General features: G+C 40.0%; 1 protein-coding gene across 3 annotated transcripts in view; it reads right to left on the reverse strand.

Moving 5' to 3' along the window:
- SLC13A3 (solute carrier family 13 member 3) overlaps positions 1–18257 on the reverse strand; it is a 76406-nt gene extending 58149 nt beyond the window's left edge. For 2 of the 3 annotated variants that reach the window (XM_074210154.1, XM_074210153.1), the window contains exon 1: positions 18151–18257. The gene's annotated coding sequence lies outside the window, so the exon portion shown is untranslated. Of the gene's footprint in view, positions 1–16798; positions 16876–18150 lie in introns of those variants that run through there. The other variant, XM_074210155.1, reaches the window with a different exon arrangement.
- Positions 18258–24553: the final 6296 nt, after the last annotated feature.

Genomic DNA, 24553 nt, shown 5'->3' on the forward strand with positions numbered 1-24553 from the left:
TTGTCAGAAATTGAAAAACAGTATAAATAAGGGCTTGATTTATTATTTTTTTATTGTTTAGACTTAATAAAATAATGGAGAAAATGTTGATAATACAGATTAAATTTAATAATGTGTTATTGGTACATTTTTTTGGAGAACCAGGTGCTAAATATTTACCAGCATAATCCTGGACCTCAAAATTCTTTCTACTCTGCCCTTTTCTGTTCAGTACTTGGATCCTGGTCTTTCTAATACATCCTCATTCATCATCCTAGAAACTTCCAATTAATGATCCCTCAAACAACCTGATCATATAATCTCTCCACCTCCTTGCCTGAAATAATTTCCTTCTCCAACCAAGGTCATCGCAGATTTACTAGGTCTCACCTTAGAATTTGCCATCTCCATTTTATATACATTCACAGAAACACTGTGTGATAATCAACAATGACAGACTTAGAACTTCTCAGAAGCACAATAATCAAAGACAATTCTAAAAGACTTGTGATAGAAAATGCCATCCTCATTCAGAGAAAGAACTATGGAATCTGAATGCAGACCAAAGTATACTATTTTCACTTTTTAAAAATTTGATTTCTGGTTTTTATGTTATTTCCTTTTGCTCTAATTCTTCTTTCATATTATAACTAATATGGAAATATGTTTAATATGATTGTACATATATTCCAGGAAGGGGGGAGGAAAGAAAGGGAGGTAGAAAAATGTGGAACTCAAAATCTTTCAGAAAATGAATATTGAAAACTAACTTTACATGTAATTTAAAAAATAAAATAAAAATAAAAAATTTTAAATTATCTTCCATTATTAGAACTTTGAAATTTTAATCTCTGACCACAACCCCCTATCCTTCCACTTCACCCACTCCCTCATTCATATTAAACTTATTCTTCATCAATATTCTTATGTCTGATCTCTTGGACCAATTCTAGTTTCCCAGTCCATCTCCCAACTCTGGATTCACCTACATTTACATTCAGATGTAGTTTCTAGTTATCCTAAAATCCCTTGACCACTGACCTTCCAGTTCTTCCCTACAAATCCCTGTCCTTGGATAATCTTCATTTCCTTCTCTTCTCTTTCTCCAGAGAAACTGAGAATTATTTGAGAAAGTCATGAAATTGAGCTAATTTAACTATGACAAATTCCTGTGAATTAAGTGCCTCTGCTTCCTCATCTGTGAAATGTGAATATTTATAAAACAAACTTAATAGGGTTGTTGTGAGAAAAATATTTTACAAACCTTAAATAAATATGAGTTATTATCATTATTAATCAGCCCTCGTTTTGTCTCATGTTAATGTTTGATAATCCTTCTACTCTTCCCTGACACTTTTACAGTTACCACAACAGTTGCTACAAATCATTTCTTTCCGCTGCTCCCCCAACCCCAAATCATATTCAGCACAACAGATGAGCGAGCAAATAGAGAAGAAATGGAAGCAATGTCAGATTCTGTATTCTTGGGCTTAAAGATCACTGCAAGACACTACTTGGAAGGAAAGTTATGGCAAGTCTATACAGCAAACTGAAAAACAGAGGCATCATTTTGCCAATGAAAGTCCATATATTCAAAGCAATAGTTTTTCCTATACACTGTATGACTGTAAAGAGTTGGATTATAATGAAAACTGACCATCACAGAATTAAAACTTTCAAACTGTGATGCTAGAGAAGACTTTTGGACAGCAAGGAGATAAAATCAAACAATATTTAAATTAATTCAGACTATTCACTGAAAAGTCAAATACCGAAGCTAAAGCTGAAATACTTTGACCACGTAATGAGAAGACTCATTAGAAAAGACCCTGATGTTGGAAAATATTGAAGGCAAAAGGAAAAGGGTAAGGCAGAGGATGAAATACAGAGATAGTGTCAAGGAAGTGACAAATATGATTTTGAGAGATAGTGGAGAATAGAAGGGTCTGACAAGCTATGGTCCATGGGGTCACAAAGAGTTGGACATGACTAAATGGTTGAACAGCAAGTCAGCCTCCTATTTCACTGAGAAGACTTAGGACATCTTCCTGCCATAATGGATATTCAGTCCTTCACTTCTGACTCAGAAGTCCAACTTCTACATGAGGTTCTAAGTTCCAAACTGGTGAGAGTTCAAACAGCCAAGTGCCTTCAGATCCTCCATGAGGTACCCCAGTCATCTTCCTGTCTTGTTGACACACAAGTTCTTTGCCCACAATGCAGATCCAAATATGAAAGTGAGTCAATCCCTGACATCAAGGAACTTACATTCTAACATGGGAGTACACAGAGAAGAGTAGGAGGAACAGGACAGGTGGCAAGATGATAATACTGGGCAGATTCAATGCTTTCACTTCCTCAATACCCACTTTCTCCTCAGTCCCTTGTAGTCTAGTCTAGCTTCCTTGTCTACCCAAACTGTTCTGTCAAGTTACCACTGACCTCCTAATTGTCAAATCAAATGGCACATTTTTTGTCCTCATCTTCAGTGACCTCTCTGTAGTTTTTCCTACTATTGACACCCCAACACCACTACCAATAGATATTCTCTTCCCTATTGGCTTCATAGATAACAAACTTGCCTAGTTTTTTTGTCACCTTTCCAACCCCTTTCTTTTAACTCTTCCTTTTTCTTAAATAATTAGAGTAGTCCCAAATGGTCTGTCCTTGACCCACTTCATTTCCTTGGAAATCTCATTCATTCACTTCTACAGCTGCAAACACCATCTCTATAATGAAATCTATAATCTCCAGTCCTGACCTCTATATCTATATCTTTTACTGTCTATAGGTCACCTCTACCTGAGTTTTCTATCACCATTTCAAACTCAACATGTTCAAAATCGATTTTATTTTTCTTCTTTCTTTATTATTTTTGCTAGTGGCACTACCAATCTTGCTATCTTGGGTTTCTGCTTTTACATCATCTTTATTTCTCAATATAGAGAACATTTCTCATTATTTCATTTTCCTCTTCTACCTTCCTCACAACTACTCTAAGAGGAAAGAACTGTTATAGTAAATGTTGATTGACTGTAACCAAAGAAAGTGGCAAGTGCTCTGTCTGATGAAGGGCATACTTCCTATACCCAGCAATTCTCCCTCCACTTCTCAGTCCTCCACACTTGTGACCCAACCATCGCTACTCCCTCATCCAGCCCTGGATCTCTGCTATCCTGGTGCTAGAGACTGGCCAAAGCTTTTCTTCAAAGAATTCTCTAGTCCAAGAAAATAGATGCTCAACTGTACCTTCCTTCGTCCCCTATCCCCCTCTCTCCAACTCCACTGCAGAACCCTTCTCCTACCTTGCTGTCTTCTTATAATTTTTATGGAATCTAGGGGTCATTTGGTTGTAATGCAGGTGTGCAGATAATATTCTGAGAAATGGACCATTCTTCCCTTGGTACAACTGCACCTAACTATGGGTTGCTTACATGAAGCCACCTGCGATACAATAAAGGTAAAGTCAGTGGACATCAGCCAAGGTGAGATCCTGAAGCCTTCATACATTGCAGGTGAACCTATCTTTGAGTGATCTTTGATTTTTCCCTAGGTGGAAATCTTTCCAGAAGCAGCCTCAGGAAGTCCTGGCATCACTGTCTTCCCTCCAAAGGGGTACCCCAGAGTCCCACCCTCCTAGAGCAGAGTTTTCTAAGATGTCTCCTAGAGGAAAACTGGAAAAAAGTTTGACAGAAACTAAGTGTAGACCAACATCTCACACCCTATGCCAAGATAAGGTAAAAACAAGTATGTGATTTAAACATAAAGGGTGATATCAGAAGCAAATTAGAAAGGAGTAAGAAATAGTTTATCTGTCAGATCTTTGGAGAAGGGAAAAATTTAGAACCAAACAAGAAATAGGGAGTATTACAGAATATAAAATGGATAATTTTGATCAAATTAAATTAAAGATGTTTGTACAAACATCCCAATGCAACCAAGATTAAAAGGAAAGCAGAAAGATAGGAAACAATTTTTACAGTAAGTACCTCTAAGGTTTTATTCTTCAAATGTATAGAAAACTGAGTCAAATTTATAAAAATACAAATCATTTCCCAATTAATAAATGGTCAGGTGATATGAACAGGTAGTTTTCAGATAAAGAAATCAAATCTAGGGGCGGCTAGGTAGCGTAGTGGATAAAGCACCAGCCGCCACTTAACTGTATTTGCCTTGCAAAAACAAAAAAAAAAAAGAAAAAGAAATAAAAGCTATTATCATGTGAAAAAAATACTCTAATTCATTATTGATTAGAGAAATGAAAATTAAGACAACTCTGAGGTACAATTCATACCTATCAAATTGGTTAATATGACAGAAAAGGAAAATGATAAATGGTGGGGATGTGGGACACTATTGCATTGTTGGTGGAGTTGTGAATTGATTCAACCATTCTGAAGAGTAATTTGGAACTTTGCTCAAAGGCTAATGAAATGCATATACCCTTTGACCCAATAATACCACTTCTAGGTCTGTATTCAAAAGAGATTTTTTTAAAAAAGGAAATGGATTTACATGTACAAAAATATTTATAAGAGCTCTTTCTGTTGTAGCAAAGAACTAGAAATTGACAGGATGTCCATCATTTGAGGAATGGTTGAACAAACTGTGGCATATGATTGTGGTATATGATCTGGATTACTATTATACTGCAATAAATGATGAGCAAGATGATTTCAGAAAAACCTGGAAAAACTTACATGAATTGATACAAAACGAAGTGAGCATAACCAGAAGAATATTGTACACAGTAATAACAATGATAGGATGATTACCTATGTATGACTTAGCCATTCTCAACAAGCTACCAATTCCAAAGGACTCATGATGAAAAATGCTATCAACCTCCTGAGAAAGAACTGATAGAGTCTGAAGGAAGACTGAAGCACACTTTTTAAACCTTCTTTAAACTAAGCTACTCTCCAGTTCCAAAAAAGTGTGCTAAAAATGTCCCCCTTTTCCTTTTTTTTCTGTTGAATTTCTATCCATTCTTTAAAGGATGCCACCCCTTCCAGAAATTCTTACCTAATCAATAACAACCTCTTGCCTTATGCCTCTTAAACATTTCTTTTGCACTTTTCTGAAAGCTTTACTATGCAACATTGCATATCAGTTACTTATATTTATGTCTTGTCCCTGTACCAGACTGTAAACTCTGAGACCAGAGACCACATCTTTCCTAAATTGGGCACTCTATGTACTAGAGTCATTTAATAAAGATTAATGGGAAGAATGAGATCACTTCAATTTTTAACATTATACATTCTTCCCTTCTAGCTCAAATATTCTATGATTTGACTGCTTGACAAGATAGCTAGGCCCTGACTTTGTGTGTTGTATTCTGATTGCCCTCGGATTGAATCCTGAATGCTCGGCGAATTTCTATGCAATTTTGTGTTTGGTGTCTTGTTGACTTGATTATGAAATGTGATCTTACTCCCTGCAGTAGGAACAGCAAGCAGCCACTTGCTAAACAGTCAGGTGTCCCCAAGAATTAAACTGGCCTATTTATCCATCTGGTTAGGGCTTTGTTTAAGATTGTTTAAGAAAGAACATGGAGCTACAGAACAAAAATTCTTTGGCCAAAAAGGGCAGTCAAGATGAGGGGACAAAGAGTTTCAGCAATTGAAGCTGCTTGCCTTCCTTGCCCCAGAGATGTGGTAAGTGTGAAACTAGTAACTGCTTCCAGGGTCATCTCTGCTAAGCCCATGTTCCCGTCAACTCATTTGCAATCTCATCCAGTTCAGGCTAGTTCTCATCTTCATGCCTATGTCCACTCTGTTCTTTCTACCAACCTTTAGACTGAGTTCCTTGAGGGCAGGGATTGTCTTTGCCTTTCTTTGTAATCCCGCCCCCATCAGGGATTACTGAAGAGCTAGGCACAAGGTAGGAATTTAATAGATCCTTATTGACTGACTTGAAATACTTCGTTCTCTGCCTTCCTGATGCATGTCCTGCCCATCCTCAAGGCCATGGTCAGACACACTTCCAAAGTCTTCCTTAACCACTCCAGTTCAGTTATATTTGCTTAACTTTTTTCTGACCTCCCTCTTCCCAATCCTCCTCTGACACTTAACTTTAAATTCCATGAGACAAATACTGTCTTCTTTCAAATGTGTATCTTTCCTAGCCCCCAAAAGATCTCTGAAATTGGGACCATAGATCTAGAGCAGGGAAAAAACCTTAGAGGCTATCTTATCTGAATCCTTTTGTTCACATATCTAGATCAATGAAATGACTTGCCCAAAGTTACACAGGAAACAAACAACAGAGGTGAGGTTTGAACCCAGACACTCTGATTTTAGAGTGAGTGTTCTTTCCATTGAATTTGTTGCCTTCTTTCCCAGGTAAATATTGAAAATATTGTTAATTTAGCTTATATTACATACTAACTGTTTTGTGCAAATACATTGTCTTCCCAAATAGAGGGATTCCTGAGGGCAGGGATTTTGTCATAAACCATTGTCTTCCCCATAAAGTTGGGCAGAAGGTCTAGGATCTAATTAAATTTCAGACTGTCACCTTCAGGAATAAGGATAAATAGTTCTTTCATCAGTTAGGGTATGACAGAGACATCTAGTGAAAAAAAATGAGACTCCATTTCCTAGGAAGAGGTAATGCAATTCTGTAGGAAACAGTATTAAATTCAAATAGAAACAATTTCTGTGAGGGCATATTGACTTGGAAAACAACGAATCGACATTATATTGTATTGTATTTTTTTTTTTGTTAAACATTTCTCAATTACAAGAGTTTTGTGGCTGAGACTGATATCTCTGCAAAGGGGAAAGAGAACAGAATGAGTACTCAGGAAACCTGATTTTTAATTCATATTCTGCTGCTGATGTAGTGGTATTGATAAGTCTCTTCATGTCTTTGAGCTTCTGGTTTGTTCCCCTGTAAAAGAAGGGACTGACACCAAATTATTCTCTAACTTCTAACATCTTATGATTTAAAGTTCAGAATGGAGCTGATTGATAGGTCTAGGACCTAAGGGACAGCAGGAGATAAATCCAACTCAGTGTTCTCTGATCCCCTGGGTGAGTTATTTTAGTTTTCATCCCCAGCAGGTTGTGGGGTTCCAACAGAGTTGGAGTCAAAGGATCTATTGTGAACCAGATTTTATTAACAACAAGAGCAAATCTTGCTATTTTCTGTTCCAGTACCATTAATCCCATTTTTTAGTGTATGGAGTATGAGAGCACATCATTTAGTCCCTGCCTTACTGAGGAGGAACCTGAGGAGCAGTTAAGGAAAGTCCTTTGCCTAAGGTCCCAAATGATAACATTCACTTTGAAAAAGAAGGAGGCAGAAGCAGACCAGCATGCTCACCATCAAAGTTGCTTTATGGCTGGGTGTGAGACTAAGCTACCAAGCGCTCTCCTTCAGGCACTAGTCTCATTTTAATCAGATCAGAGTTTAACTAAGCCTTTGACTTAAATGGAATCCAACTTAGAATCATAAAATGTCCAAAATGAAAAGGCCTTTCAAGATGATCTAGCTCAATTTTCTAATTTTAAAGATGGGAAAACTGAGGTCCCTATATAAGGGAACTTATTCACTTGAGGTTACATAATGGGTTAGAGACAAAATCAGAACTAGAAGCAAGATCTCCTAGGTCTCAGTCCTGTATCCTTCCTATTAACCCATGCTGCTCCCTATTAACCCAAGCATGCTTACTCAGGTTAGAGAGAGCTGTACTGAATACATTTTTTACATTCAGAGAAAGTAGCAGAATATATACCATTAAACATATTTTTTAAGGCAATCAGGGTTAAATGACTTGCCCAGGGTCACATAGCTAGTATATATCTGAGGTCAGATTTGAACTTAGTTCCTTCTGACTCCAGGGCTTGTGCTCTTTCCACTTAAATTGATTTTTAAACAAATTCATCAGCTATCAAGGGGTAAGAAGGAACTAAATACCACTATGCTGTCATCATTAAGAAATCTATTTCAAAGTTGGGGGGGGGATGGAAAACAGGAACAAATAGATGGGGTTATATGGAGGAGAGTATGCCACACAGTAGCCTACTAATTGATCCTCTTATTCTTGGAAATTAAGTACTAAACCCAGTTGTTTCTATACTCCTGTAGGACTGTGAATTCAATCAGCACCCTCTAAATTTCATTATCCTGGGACCAAGCCCCAACTGCCCTTCTCTAGTTTTGCATTTGGGTATTAAAGAATCCAAATAGAAGAAGCAGGATCTGTTTCCATGAATGTCAACACTAAGAAGCAGGATCTGTTTCCATGAATGTCAACACTATGGTTTGAGTGCTAAGCAATCCAAGTAAAGGAAGCAGAATCCATTTCCAGGCATGTTAGTTCCCTGATGCATTCACCTGTGTAACCACTAATTATCATAGAATGTTAGAGCTAAAAGATTCTTTGGGATATTCTAGTTCTAGTATTCTTAACCTTTATTGTGTGATGAATCCCTTTGGCAGTCTGGAGAAGCTCAAGGATCCCTTCACAGACCATGATTAGTTTGTTGCTGTTGTGGCTAAATTCAAAATGGAAGGAAAGGCTAAATTTCAATAATAGGTTAACGAAAAAGTTATTTTTTTTTCCATTCAAGTTCACAGACCTCCGAAATCTATCCACATTCCTTGGTTAAGAATCTTACTCTGATCCAACCCCCTCATTTTATAAAGGATGGAGCAAAGGCCAAAAGAAACAAAGCAACATGCCCAAGGTCACATAAAAAGAGCAAGCACAGCTAACCCTGTTATAATAAATCAGAGCCAGGACTGGTACAAGTTTCTCCTCCAAATTCAGCATGCCTCCCCCTACCCAATAGCAACACACAACCAATTATTTAACAAGCATTTATGAAGCACCAATTTGCCTATCACTATGCTAGGGGATGGGGTGCACATACAAAGACAAAAATGACAGCCCCTGCCCTCACTTAGTTTTCATTCTACAAACTTGATCTTTATCAGCAGTTGGATACTGGTAGCCCCAGGGGGCCTATTTCTACCATACACCAAAGTAAATACTGGGTTTAGGAAATGCAGAGATCTCAGGCGTGAAAGCTGAACAAAATCCAGCTACCACGAGTCCCATTGGCCTTGGCACTTCTTTCTCCCATTCATGATGGAAAGAAGGTGGGAGGGAACCCTGTGGGTTTCTCCCCCTGCCTGTTCTCACTTGTGGTGCTGATCATGCCTCATGCATCTTAAACTATGCACCCTCTGCTATTCAGACCTTGAACTATCATGCAAGCCTGCCAAAGCCCCCCCACCCGGGCTTCTTCCCTTCCCCCACCCTACCCCCTTTGTCATTCTAACTTCCAAGCTCCCCCTGCACCAGGACCCACAATTCTACACCCCACTTCCCCTAACACCTTCTTCTATTGAAAAATCTAGGATTGCCAACTTCTGACCTCCCTTCCCCCACTCTGCCTCAAGTACAATCCCCCAGCAGCCTGGGGTTAAGGTCAGACTTTTTTTTCTCTGTTCCTACAGAAGGAAAGATTGAGAGCCCCAAACCTCCTAGCTGCCAAAATACAAAACTGGGAGAGGACTAGACCCAGAAACTTTCAACATGAGAGTGATTCAATCAAAGAAGGACTACTGAAGGACTCAAATGATCTTTTTTCTAATTATTGGTCTCAAAACATAATTACAATAGCAAAGCAATAGTGGGATGCAAAGAGTCAGAAGACCAAGATTTGATTCCTATCTTAGATGCTTAGAGGCATTGGTCTCTGAGTTCTTTTCCATCTTGAGACCTGGAATCTTTTGATATGACCCTCAATAAACTATTAGTATTTAGCATATTAATGTACTCTATGAAATAATATCACAAGATTGAGAGCTGGAAAGGGATCTCTGACATCATTTAGTTCAACTCCTCCTTTCCAAGCTTTCTTTTGAAGGGTGAAGGTGCTATGTATTCTAATTTAATTTACTAATAATTGCCAATTCTCTTATAAAGATGGAGAAACTAAGGGCCAGAGAAAGGATGTGAATTGCCTAAGATGGCAGAGGGAGTAAGAAACAGATCAATGATTTGAATCCTGACCCTTTCCCTATAAAGTCAATGTTCTTCCCTTTAGACAATGGATGATTATTTAAACACCTACTGCATCCTGAGCACTGTATTAAGCATAATATCCTCAACCCCAAAGAGTGCAAGATCTAGAGTCAGAGGGAAGACTGGACTGGATGCACATAGCTCAGCCAGTTGTGATCTTTTCTGCTATACCATCACTGAGGTCCCTTTCAGCTCTACATTCTATTGTGCATTTATGAACAGGAAAATGGAGCCATAGAGAAGCAATGTAAGTTACCCATGGTCACGCAGTTAGTAAATGTTGGAGTTGAATTTCAAGCCTACGACTATTCTGACACTAAGACCCAACAAGACCCTTGCCCCATCTATCCTCTCTTCCCATAAACAATTTAGAATGGAATGAAAAGTCTACCACCGTAAAGATTTCTGTCAACCCTGATAAAGGAAGAATCCTGTCTTCCCCTATTGTTGAAGGTCTTAGAGCTTTATAAATAAATAGCAGTTTATCAGTAACAACCTCAACAGATTTCTTTAGCATCAACTCATAGGATTGTTGATTTAAAAACTGGAAGGACTTAGACATCATTTAGTCCAACCCCTCCATTTTACAGATCAGGAACTTGAAGTCTCAAGGAGTTATGTCATTCTCAAGGTCACACAAGTCCTTAGTGACAATGACTGGAATTGAACCCAGAATCTCTCCCTTCCATTATCTATGTGACATCTACAAAGGCACTTTTCAGTCTACAAAGCTTTCCTTACAACACCACCATAGCCGCTACAAGGATTATTATGCCCACTTTATAGGAGAGAAAACTGAGAGCCAGGCAGTGACTTGGATTTCCAAAGCTTCCCAGCTATAAGTGATAAAGCCAAGATTCAAACTCAGGTTCAACCTCCACCAAACCCCTGTCTCTCTAGAAGGCAATAGCATTGATAAAACACCCACTGGGTGATGGACACTGTGCTAAGTACTCTACAAATAGCATCATATTTGGCCCTCACAGCAACCCTGAAAAGTAGGTACTAATTTTCTCTTCATTTTACAAATGAGTAAACTCAAAGAGATGAAGATTAAATAAGGTGTACCAGTCACACAGCTCATGTCTGAGGCCAGATTTGAACATGGATCATCGTGACTACTTCAGACCCAGCACTCTAGCCTAAAGCTGCCTATCTACCTCTGACATATAGATTAGTCATAAAGATATTCAGTTTGAGTTGTTTGCTCTCTGTAAGTTTCCTAGAAGGAAGTTAAGTGGCTTCAGAAATGCAGGCTGGTAAACTTGAGTTCCTTACAAGGGTGTAATGTACTTATCTTTTTGTCCATCCAATTTATATCTTCCAGGACAATGGATTTCCCAGGCTTACAAACACATCTCATCATTCCCTATCACACACTCTACTCTCCAGCCAAACTGGCTTCAGTCCGTTTCAGGCAGGGTTAAGACACTCTTTGTAATGAAAGCTGGGTATCCTGGTGAGATAGAAACTTGCAATCTCAGCATTCCAACTCGGCATCCCACTCTTTCCATCCCTGCTGACAACATTCCCGAGTTAGGACATAATGTAAGAATTGTTCCTCTTAGGTTAGTCCTAGAGTTTCTGTGCTCATGTCCTGAATTTGGTCTCTGGTGGGACTGCCAGGGGGACAGGGTATAGGAGATTAAGGCTGTCCTCAGTGTTGTCTACCTCAAACGTGTCTTTAACTTTCTTTCAGTGACCTCATCACCTGGGAATTTCTCTAAACCTATGCATGTTTCCAGTTTAATGTAGTTTTAGCTCAGTCAAGTGATCTTGGACAAATCAAATTTCCCTTTGTGAACCTATTCCCCCCTCTGTAAAATGGAAACAAAAATCATTTGTAACAACCTCACAAGGATCAGTCAGTCAATAATAAGCATTTGTTGATCACCTGCTATTTAGTAGGCATCATACTGTGGTTGTGGTTGTTACTGTTGTCCATCCTAACCAAAGAAGACTATGACATCAACTGAATGATAGCATGACTTTCACATTACATTTATTATAGTGAGGGGAATGTCATACTAAGACATCCTTCTCACTGCCCTTTCCAGAACTGTCATCACCCTGTGGCCTTATCTAGTAGGAAAGAAGACTTCTAAGCACCCAGGACACTCAGAAAGGAGGTAAAACATCCATATTCTCAATGAGGTCACAGTCTAATGCAATAAACTATGCACAAACAAGATATATACAAGATAAATTGGAAATAATCTCAGAGAGAAAGCATCAGCCTTAACGGAGATCAGGAAAATGTTATTTCAGAAAGTGGGACTCAAAGGAAGTCAGAGGCAGAGGTGAGACAGTTTGAATGCTTAAAATCAGACCGAGTACATAGTAGGAACTAAGGAGTAAAAAGACTGGAAAAATAGGAAGGAACCAGATTATAGAGGGGTTTTAAGCCTAACAGAGAATTTTTAAAAATTTGATCTTGGAAGTAATGGGGAACCACTGAAAGTTACTAAGGGGGCAAGAGTACGTGACATGATCCAATTTACATCTAAGGAAAATATGAAGACAGTGTTTTGAAACTTGCAGAAGGGAATAAAAATGAGTTGTTGCTATGATTATTCTTTGAATGGCAGTGGATAATGTGGTATTCCTAATGTTGCCTAAAATGTACTCATGAGTTAATGTGCCTAGTGAAGTGAGGAATTGGGAGGATCATTTTGTAGATTTATGGCCATCCCAAGTTTAAACACAGAAAGATTTGTCAAAAATGAGCATTTACTCCTAGTGTGACAGTTTCAAGAGCCTATGGTCTTGGCACATTGGAGGGGTTCTTAAGCTTTGTGTGCTCTGTGTTTATATGTCTATGTCATGGACCCCTGTGGAAAACTGATGAGGCCCATGGACCCTTTCTCAGAATGCTAATCTCTTAAATAAGTAAAACAAAATATCTAGGATTACAAAGGAAAAAATGTATAGAAATATAGTTATGAAAATATTTTTTTAAATCCGAGTTCTCAGACCCCTTGCTCTAGACTGAGCAAGATAAGGAAACCTTGAGGCTCAGGGAAACGACTCACCTAAGATCACACAAGTAATAACAGAATGAGGGTTTGCACTCACAGCACATTTTTAGTCACTCCATATGACCTCCTATACCTACAGTACAGCTTTGTTTGTTCAATCTCTGTGGTGCCTATGTCCCCTTCATTCTTTGTAAAATAACTTTTTTGAAGTTAGGGCAGACATTATTATTCTCATTTTACAGATGAGGAAATTGAAGCTCAGGGAAAGCCATTCAGAGAATCAGTAGCAGTGTCAGAATTCAAAACCTGGTACCAATGACCCCTAAAGTTGTGGGTTTTCCATAATTACACTCCTGTGTCCTAAGAAGAATAATACAATAAGCTCTAACTCTCAAACCTGGGCCACCTTTTTTCCGTCATCTTGACTTCTCTTTGGTTCTATAAACATTGTCCCTATGGAGTTTCACTTCTGCTGCTCTCTGCCCTCCTGCCAATCAATTAATCAATGACCATTTACTCTTATGTGACTGACATTGTGTGAGATATTGAAGGTATTGAAGACTTGAAGACAAAAATCAAAGCAGTGCCTGCCTTCCAAAAGAATGAATACAAACAAATATAAGAAAGGTTTGGGAAGGAAGGTAATGGCAACAGGATGGGAGAAGGAGGAGGGAAGGAGTCAGAAAAGCCTTCCTGTACCACCTATGAAGCACCACTTGATTGAACTGTGCCTTGAAGAAATGCAAAGGATCCTATGAAATAGAGGGAAAGAAGTATATTCTAGGTGACTGCCAGTGCAAAGGCATGGTGATGGGAGATGTAAAGTTACATGTGAAGAACAGAAAGTTTGGTTCAATTGTAGAGTGAGGGAAAAGAATTATGACTGAAAAAGCAAGTTTTGACCAGATCCCAAAGAACTTTATTTTTTTTAATTTTTTTTTTTAGATTTTTCAAGGCAATAGGGCTAAGTGGCTTGCCAAGGCCACACGGCTAGGTAATTATTAAGTGTTTGAGACCGGATTTGAACTCAGGTACTCCTGACTCCAAGGCCAGTGCTCTTATCCACTGCACCACCTAGCCACCCCCTGAAAGAACTTTAGAAGTCAGAGGCATTTATATAGGACTCTTCTTTCCCAATGCATTGGAGCTATTGGAGTCTAATGAATAGGAGACTGTCACCATCAAACTTGCATTTAAGAAAAATCATATTTGTTAACTGTGTAGAGGGTCCAATACCCTTTAGCTTCTTCATGACCATCCCAGCCTCCATTTTTCTCCCTCTCCCTTCATCGTACTTGAATCTGTGCTTTATACTTTAATTGTTTATATCCAATCCAGAATCTCACTGTTTCCCAAGTACCTATCTTGTTTCACTATCTAAATTACAAATACCTTGAGAAAAATGACTTTCTCCTCTTTCTCTATATTGCCCACAATTCAGCCTTCCACAAGACTGCACATAGAGAAGGCCTTTAGAAAATTCTTGCTTGATCCTTCTAGATACCCAGTTTCATTTGAATAATTTTCAACCTTCCTAGGTGCCCCAAATCAGAAGGGATCTTCCTCTCTTTTGAACTCACAGCACTTCATACTCCACTCACTTGTTTATCATGGCCTCATTTCTATTCAGTTTGTTGGTATAAGTATGGAGTGATATTAGTTAGAAAGTCTAGACTTGGGGATGAACTGGGTTCAAATACTACCTCTGACACATACTAGCTGAGTAATCATGAGCAAGATACTTAAAATTTCAGTTCCTGGGGCAACTCTCTAAAACTATAAGGTATAGAGGAGTTATCCACACACCAATGTAATGACAGATTCAGAGCATCACACACATATGCACAACACAGACACACAGACACAGACACACACACACACACACACACACAAAGATCTATCCCTCCTCATCCCATCTCCTTCCCCCAAGTCAAAATCATGCCCATGAGTTACTCAAAGGCAGGATATCTTACATCTCTCATAGAACCATAGAACCTAGCATAATGCCTTGGTGTAATTTTAGACTTTATAAAACTGGACCAAAATTTCTAGAATACTCTGTATTTGTTGTTATTTAGTTGTTATTCAGTTATATTATATCTGTTTTTCTGTAATCCCAACTGGGATCTTCTTAGGAAATATGATGCAGTGGTTTGCCTTTTCCTTCTCCAAATCATTTGACATATGATGAAACTGAGGTAAACAAGTGTAGCAGAGGTCAAATTTGAACTCAGGAAGATAGACTTCTTGTCTCCAAACTTGATCCTCTATCTACTATCTGCCTAGGTTCCTGAATACTCTGTAGAGTGTGGATTTTTAAAATTAATGTTGAATGATATTAAGATATAATCTTTCCCTTCAGACAATTCTGTCCTTTGAGATGGAGTTAATCTGTCTCTTAAACTCTACATATACAGAGTGGTTTTACCTGGTAGAAGACAAACTCCTCTCCAGGTTTCTTCTCTTGTCTTAAAAATATGAATTTTTAAAAAAAATGCTTAATGCCTCCTTCCTACATAATGTTGGAATGAAAAGTCCTACTTTGATGGGATTAGTTTGAAGTATAGGGGGGAGGAAAAGGCAATGAGAGAGCAAAGAGAAGACATGAGAGGAGGAGAGAGGGGAAAAAGAATGAAGAAGAGAGGAAAGGAGAGATAAGAGAGGAGAAAGTGTTGGGGTACAGAGGAAGTGGTCAAAGGAAGGGGAGAAGAAAAATAGGGAGGAGAGGAGAGGAAGAGAAAGAGAAAAGTAGAAAGGGCAGACAAGGGAAGAGGGGGTAGAAGAAGAGACTACAGGAGAGGAGAGAAGCAGTGATAGAGGGGAGAGGACAAAAGTCGGGGAGAATAGGAGTAGTGGAAAGAGGGAGGAGCAAAAAGAAAAGAAATCAGAAGAGAAGATAGATAAAAGAGAGGAGAAAAGAGAAAGGAAGAGAAGAGAGAAAAAGAAGAGATCAGAGAAGGAGAGATAGGGAGAGGAAGATTAGGAAAAGAGGGACAAAGAGGAAGAAAACAGGAAGAGAGGAGTGGAGGAGAGGGGGTAGAGGACTGGCAGAGAGAAGAAAATAAGAGGAGAGGAAGAAAGGGAGAGAAGTGAGAGGAAAGCAGGAAACAGAAGAGAGATGAGAAAAGAGGAGTGGAAGAAAGAGGAAGAGAGGAATGGAAAAGAGAAGAAGGGGAGAAGGGGACAAAGGGAAAAGGAAAGAGAGAAGTTGAGGAGAAAAGGATAGAGGAATGGAAAGAGACAAAAGAAGAGAGGGGGAGGAAGAAGGGGAAGAAATAAGAGGAGAAGAAAGAATAGGAGAAAAGAACAGAGGGAAAGAAAAAGAGTAGAGGAGAGAAGAGACAAAAGAATAGAAGATAGATTAGAAAGGAGAGATAAAAAGAGAACCGAGAATTAGGAAAAAGGAATAGGGAAGAAGAGGAGAGGCAAGAAAAAGATAATCTAGAAAACCCATCCAGTACTTATACTGCAAATTACTGAGACCTGTTATATCTGACCCTTCATAATATTCTTCCTACTGGTTCAGTTGTACTGTTCAATCATTTGTGAAGTAAATAAAAGGCTCTGAAACTCAAAACAGGTGTCTTTCTGCTCCATAAGAACTGAAGCAAGTAGACACAATTTTTTGGCTTGAATGGTGCTTATGACTTTTCAGCAGTAAATGTTAGACCACCTTTGGATAGCTTTTCTGCATTTTGTAAAGTGCTTCCCTCACAACAGTTCTGTAAGGTAAGCTGTTAAACTGTTAGAGTCCTTGGTTGGGGGATGGGAGAAAAGAGAAAATGGGAATACAGACCTGTAATTTCACTGGTGTCAGAAAGTTCCTGGGTGCTGAACTCCCTCTACCAATACAGATTAGCAACTCTTCTGCAATTTATAGTCTTAGTTTCCTGGGATATCCAGAGATGAAATGACTTGTCTAGGGATAATTGGACAGAAAGAGTCAGGGGTGTGTCTTTGATCTGGTCTTTCTGACTCTGAGCTCTTTCTCTGTGCAGGTATTATTATGACCATTTGCAGATGAGGAAATGATTTGCTCACAGCTGGTGAGTATGAGAGACAAGACTCTGTTAAAACGTTTCTGTCTTCCAAGGTCTATCCATTTTTGTTGGAGACAGAATTGAGGGTTAGTTCAAATGTGAGAAAATAGGTGTTCCATTCCCAGGAAGGTGTAGAACCTTGGGTCCTGGGGAGAGGTACTGATGGGAGAGAGTGGGAACAACCTCTAGAAGCTAGTGTGATTACGGGGTTATTTCTTCAGAGGGCCAGAGAGCAAGGGAAACTGAAGGCGAAGTGACCTATCAAGTGGAGTCAATAATAGTATATGGCAATGAGTTGAGAATGAGAGGAGTAGGGAAAGTTATTTTCCCACCTGATGGGGGCTAGGCTGGCAGAATACAGGAAGGAATTTGAAATAAAATTAAAACAGTGCTGGAAAAGTCTTTAAAGATCACAGTCCAACAGCTTCGTTTCATAAATGGGGAAACTGAGGCTCAGCGAGGGGAAATGACTGCTTAAGGTCACACAACAAATTAGAGGCCAGCTAGGACCAGAACTCAGGTCTCCTGATTCTCAATCAATCCAATACTCTTTCCATCAAAGAAAATCTGTCCCGAAGAACCTTTCTCAGCAGACTTCTTCCACAGTCCCAAACCCTCACCTCCCAACAAGATTCCCACATTCCCAGAGAATTCCATAAAGTAAACCCAGACGCAGAGGCCTTAGGATCTGAGACAACGGAGCCTGGGAGGTTACCTGAGGAGAAGGATGTCAAACAGACAGAAAGAGAAAGACAAAGACCAGAGATAAAGAGATAGAGAGACGAATAGACAGAGCATTGAGAAATCATCGAAAAGGAAGGAGGTAAAACCCGAGGAGGCTGGTTGCTTCTGGGATTTCCGACTGGGGAGGGCAGGCATCGGGAAGGGAGAGGGCACTGGAGAGGAGGGTACCCAGAGGACGGGAGGGCGCGAGAAAACGTGGGGAGTGAAGGAGCGGCTCGTTTTGGGGTCTCGCTCTGGGCCCGCGAAGAAGGGGCAGGCAATTGGGCCACCTGCAAGTTGGGCCACCTGCGAGTGGGGGTGACAGGCAGGGCGCAGTCAGGCTCTGGCAGCCCGGGCCGGAGCTGGGCTTGAGGAGCGGCGTTACCTGGGGCGGGAGGCTGAAAGGGATGGGCAGCAGCACCAGCGGAGTGGCCAGCAGCACCAGCAGACGCCGGATGCACCACAACTTCGTGGCCAGCGCCCCGAGCGCCGCCATAGCCCGGCAGGACCGGGACTGGGACCGGGACCGGGACCGGGACCGGGGCCGGGACCGGGTGCCCGACAGAGCGCAGGGTGAGCAGCTCCAGCGGGGCGACCGCCGGGGCAGCCGTTTTATGGCAGGGGGGGAGGGGTCTGCGGCGGGGCGGCCCCGGCCCTGAGCCCAGCCGGACCTACCCGCCCCCTCGTCGCTCCTTCCCTCCGCCCACTCCAGGGGCAGCAGGTCTCTGCCAGAGGGAGGAAGCGGGAAGGGCCCCGGAGCCAGAGCTCCTCATCTGCCCAGTGGGATCCCGGAGGATCGCTTTAGGCTGAAGAACCTCTTAGGCCTGGAGTGACAGGTGTTGCCAGACAGACCTAGAGCTAGCACGCAGAGATCCGGGTTCAAGTTTCAGCTCTAACACCGCTTCGTCTCAGACTGTGAACACTTCTCTCTGAGTCTCAGTTTTCTTATCTGTAAAATGGAGTTAATACTTTCTTCACTAGGTAGTTGTTCACTATCAGATGAAATGGCACTGGTCCGAATGCTTTGTAACTTTAATGAAGGCATCTGAGATAGGACATGTCTCTGGTACATGACTGCAACTCTTCCAAGCCTTCGATCTATGGAAGTTCTTTAGGCTTTAAAAATGAATAAATGAATGAAAATTTAAAAAAAAACCCGACTCTGGAGTTTAGTTTAAATCCGATAGTAGCTCTCTCAGGAAAGGGCACCAGTATGACTTTCTAGAACCCAGGTTCATCTCGCTTCAGAAGACGACTGCAATATAACTTATGAAAACGCTATTATCATTCCTCGAGGGAGCTACTTAGAGGGTGTTATTTAAACGACAGTCTTTGGGATTCTCTGGTTGGATCTTTCCGAGGCTTTCAATGAAATCGCCCTCGCAGAATTTCAGGCTTCCCGCAAGAAATAGAGAAGAGGAAAATTCCTGTCTCCCAATACACTTGTCTTTCATGGTTAAAGGGGTGGGGTCTTCTGGTTAGCTTTTATGCACCAAGCAAGCTGGCCCCAACCTAGCCTTCCAGCCTCGTTGGACTTTATTCCTTCTCCCAAACTCGTCATCCAGCCAAATTGGCCTTCTCTTTACTCTTCACTCCCAGTCCTCCATCTCCTAACTCCACCTCTTTGCCCCAGCTATCTCTACATTTCTGGAATACAATCCCTTCTTACCTCGACCTTATCCAGTGCCTCTTTCCCTTTAATATTTAGCTCAAGTGCCATCTTCTAAAAGAAACCTTCCCTAATTCTCTCAACTGCTTTCCCCTTACCTCCCAAACTATGTTGTATTTAACTTCTTTGCGTATCTGTGTTTATATTTATTCTCTTATATTATGCTTTATGTATGTATTGTTGAATATATTAGTTATATATATGCTGTATATAATTATTGTTGTCTGTTCCCTTTAGAATTAAATTCATTGCAAATAAGGATAGTTTTAACTCTTAATACTTATACTCCTAACACCAAAGTAGCTGAGTAGTAATTACTTAAATAATTGATTGTTTGACTGATTAAAGAAGTGAGAAATTCGAATATTCTTGGGAGGCTTTCAAGTACAAGAGAAAGACCTCTGAATTTGGATTTGAATTTGAATTCCAGGTCTACCACTTTCTACATGACCTTGGAATAGTCACAGCTTCTCTGAGACTCAATTTCCTCCCCTGTAAAACAAAAGGGGTGGACTTGGTGGTTTCTAAAGTTCCTTATAGCTACAAATTTATAACCTTTGGGATAAGAGATCTGGGAGTACTTTAGAGGAGAGGGAGGTGATGAATCTTGTCAGAAAGGAAAGCTCAGAGAATTGCTGACTTTTTTTTTGGTTTTTCATTTTAGCAGGCAATGGGGTTAAGTGACTTGCCCAAGGTCATGTAGCTTAGGTAAGTATTAAATGTCTGAAGCCGGAATTGCTGACTTTCTATAAGTTAGAAATAAATGTGGAAGAGATGTCCCCCATATACTCTAAGAAGTGTTATAGGAATGACAATGTTAATCACAATTCTTTGTGTTTAAATAGCACTTCATGGTTTTCAAACTCCTTTCAGTTTACTACAATATTTAATCCTCACACCCCTCTGAAACAGTCCGAAGAGATATGTCTCTATATTTTACAAGTGAGAGATAGGAGATTAATAGAAGAGCTTGGTCTAGAAGCCAGTGGAACCCAGGCCAATCCAGGCCCTAGGTTCTTCCCAACTTCCCTTTCCTATTAGCAATGTCTCCCTCCTTTTCCCCGAAGGACTTGTCTTCTAGATGATGATGGTATTTGTCCTCCATTCTCAAAGAAGACCATGACATCAGGGAGATAATGCTATAAACAAGCAAGTGAAATGGATTTGAGTGAGGGGTGCTGTGCTAAATCACTTTGTCTTCCAGAACCACCTGAGTCCCCTGACCAAATACAAATCAGGGTGACTGAAGATGATCCTGGATAAGAGGCAATCAGAAGTGATGGGAGATCATCAACATCTTCTAGCATTATACTTCTTTCAACCCCCAGAGTGGAATTAAGCCATAACTGAAGGATACATAAAGAACTGCCCTAGGAAAGAGCAATCTTAGCTCCACTCATCATGATAATAATTATAATCCTAACAACTAGCCCAAACCGGTCTTCCTGCTTCCAGTCTCACCTTTTCTCTCCCAGTCTATCAGGTACACTAATACTAGCTTAATCTTCCTAATACAGTTCTTTGATCTTATCTCAACCCTGACCATATACCTTCAATGATTCCTACTGAGGCTGGAACTGTCAGAGAGGCCAGATCCATTTGCAATGGATAACCCATGAGGTCCTCCCAGCTTTAAGGTCCTGTACTTTAAGCATTCCACCACCTGGCCTCAAATTACCTTATTTCTTATCATTCCCTACTATTCCCCATGCTTAAATCCAATGAGGCAACCTAATAATTTCTCCAATGCTTCCCTTGATACCCCTTGATTTTCTCAAACTATTTCCTGACTCCTCTTATTCCACTTATCCAGACTATGTGTATACTCAACTCAAGGAGCCTTCCCTTACCACTTCGAACCTCTTGATCTCATTACTGTATCAATAGTACTTTTCAATGCTCCTCATTGGATGCTTAGCAAAGGTTGCCCAAATTGTTATGGTTGTTGTTACCTTTCCCAGATGAGTCTTACTGGGGCAGCTAGATGGTGAAGTGGATGGAGTACTGGCCTTGGAGTCAGGAGAATGGGAGTTTACTCTTATAGCTATGTGACCTTGGGCAAGTCATTTAACCTTGAATGCCTGGCATCTAGGACCATCTCCTGTCATCCTGATTCATCTGGCTAATGGACGCAGATAGCTGTGGATAAGAAAGTGAGGCTGATGACTTAGCAAAGCACCCCCTCACTCAAATCCAGTTTATGTGCTTGACATAGCATCACTTCCCTGATGTCATGAGCTTCTTTGAAAATGAAGGACAAACATTATTATTAAACTCCATGAGGGTAGGAACTGAATTTTATATTTCCAGCTCCAACTATTGGACTTCATGCACAGGAAACAATCCAATTCAGCAAGCATTTACTAAGAGCCTACTACATGCTAGGGAACATACAAAGACAAAGACTGGAATAATCACTATTCTCAAGGAGCTTACCTTTTAATGGGAGAGACAAGTACACTTATAAGTGAATATAAAATATATGTATACATATATATGTACAAAGTAGTTAAATACAAGCTACTAGCAGCTGTGGCAGGCGAAAAATAAATTATGACACCCCCTTTTTCCAAGATGGAATCACAGGCCATGGAATGTCAGAATCAAAAAGGACATAGAACATGAAAATTAGAAAGCCGCAACTGGAAGCACCCTTATGGTTCAGTTGATCCACCCCTTTCATTTTACAAAGGAGAAAACAGAAGCCTAAAGCAGATTAGTTACTCCCTCAGTCACACAGGCAGATCTGGAACCAGACTCTAGTATCTTGAGTTCCTGCTCCTCTTCCATCCAGAGCAAAGGGCCATCTTGATAATGTCCCCATTCAGTCTCTAGGGCTAGAAACATACTCTATGATTCTCTGAGATATCCAACTGTTGCTCCTTTCCATCATGTTTCTTTCTTGCCCACCTGCTTTGAAACTGTCCTTCCTAGCCCACCCGTCACGTCTCTGAAAGACTAAGGAATGGGAACAGATAACCATTTACAGTAAAAGCTGTTGTCATCAAAGGCTGCTAAAAGAGCCCAGGGATCAGGCAAACAAACAGAAAAATACCAAAAACTAACCCTGCCAGGGATCAAGGCATAAAAGGAGAGACAGCTGTTGGGAGTGAAGAACCCCTTACAGAGTATTGTTCTCTTCCCAATCCCTTGGGGTCCTTGGAAGTCAATGATTATGATATGGACCAGCTGGAGAGTCACATGCCATTGACTGAACCACTGTCATATGTCAAGGAAAGATCACTGGAATTGGAGTAAGAACTGGGTTTGAATCCTAGGTTTCCACTTTGGAGCTATATGGAAAGGGGCAAGATCCTTAGCTTTTTAAGAGCTGAGACTCAGTAAAATGGGGTTGAGTGACAGACACCATATTTAATTGTGTGTGATTCTTTGTGATCCCATTTTTTGGCAAAGTTATTGCAGCAATTTGCCATTTCCTTCTCCAGCTCATTTTATAGATAGAGAAACTAAGGCAAGCAGTGTTAAATGACTTGCCCAGGGACACACAGCTATTAAGAGTCTAAGGTCAGATCTGAACTCAGGAAGATGAGTCATTCAAATCCTGTCTTCAAAGCATACTATAATGGGACCATTAAAGTCACTCAACCTCTGTGTTCTGAGCAACTCTTCTAGATTATAAATTACAATTCTGTTGGGAATTTGCATTGTCAGAGAGAACTTCCTTACTTGGGAGTTCTTGATACCAATGAAATCAGGGTCTAATTTTTTAAAGTGGGAATAGTAATAAATACAACAAGATTGATGAAAAGAAAGAGCTTCATAAACTTGATAGCACTGTCAAAAAGTGGATTATTTTTAATATTAACAGGAATAGTTAAAGGATCTACAATTTTATTGTCATGAATTTATAGTCTGGAAACTCACTCCACTAAAGTAGATTAATAACCTATCTGTTACTTAGTAGAGATTGTTATTATTAATGATAATAGATAAAATATATGACACTTGAAGATTTACAAAAAAATTTACACATATTATCTCAAAACAATCCTATGAGGTCTTCCTGACTCCAAACTGAATCCCAGATTTTCCTGACTCCAACTATAGCAATCTAAATCCACTCTCCAAGCTGTCTCTAAATATTATTATTTAAATGGATCAATGATCTCATTCATTCAATATTTTCCTCCAACAATGCAGGTCTGCAGATCTTAACCCATCCATTCCTACCCATCCTTTGCAATTCTTGTCCATATTTTTTCTCAAGAAGTTTTCACAGGAACTTCACACAGCATTCTAGAGGCCTCACTCAATTTTTCTCAACCTTGTAAGGAGATAATCAGAGAACTCTGACCACCCACCCATCATCACTTGCTCTTGCCATGTAACCTACCAATCCATCTTATATTTCAGTCATAACATCTATTATTAGATTATTAATTGATATACAGAGAGAGTGGGGGACTTGTTCCTATGTGATCCTGGGGGCTTAGGAATTCAGCCCTAACCTTGTTGATGATGAGTAAGGAAGAGAACAGGAGATGCCCAAAAGATTCTCTGCTCTTGTCTCTTTTCCCAGCTGTAGAGGCAGTATGTATCTTCTTTAGGTATATCTGTCTCATTTCCAACCCAAATTCTATGAATCTATAAATGTCCCAAGTGCTTCCTATCTGTGTTTTCATCTAAATCTCTGGTAAAAAAAAATGTAAATAGTTAGACCTGGGCTAAGGGCAAAGTACAGGGACTCAAGACAAAAACAAAAAACATCCACCTTAGGCCTCTCTCTATCCATTCCAAATGATGTGGAAATGAGCAGACAACCTGAAAGCTAGTTGATTTATTGCTCTTGGTTTAGGGGGAAAGACCTGGGAAGTGTGTAGGAGAAAAGATCTGGGAAGTGTGTTATGGAACTGGAATTTTTTTGCTTGTTTTTCTTTTCAACTCATTTAAGAGAATTTTATTGTTCCTAAATAGAAGACATTCTTGGTAAGGGCATAGGCAGCCTAGCTGAGGAGGTGGTGAGGTAGAAAAATGAGAGAACCTCTTCAGCTAGGCTGCCCATGCTCTCACCAAGGATTCCTTCTATTTAGAACAATATTTACCAGAAATTCAAATACTGAAACTCAATACTTTGACCATACAATGAGAAGACAAGACT

The sequence above is a fragment of the Macrotis lagotis genome, chromosome 1 (genome assembly GCF_037893015.1).
Source record: "Macrotis lagotis isolate mMagLag1 chromosome 1, bilby.v1.9.chrom.fasta, whole genome shotgun sequence".
Classification (NCBI taxonomy): domain Eukaryota; kingdom Metazoa; phylum Chordata; class Mammalia; order Peramelemorphia; family Peramelidae; genus Macrotis; species Macrotis lagotis.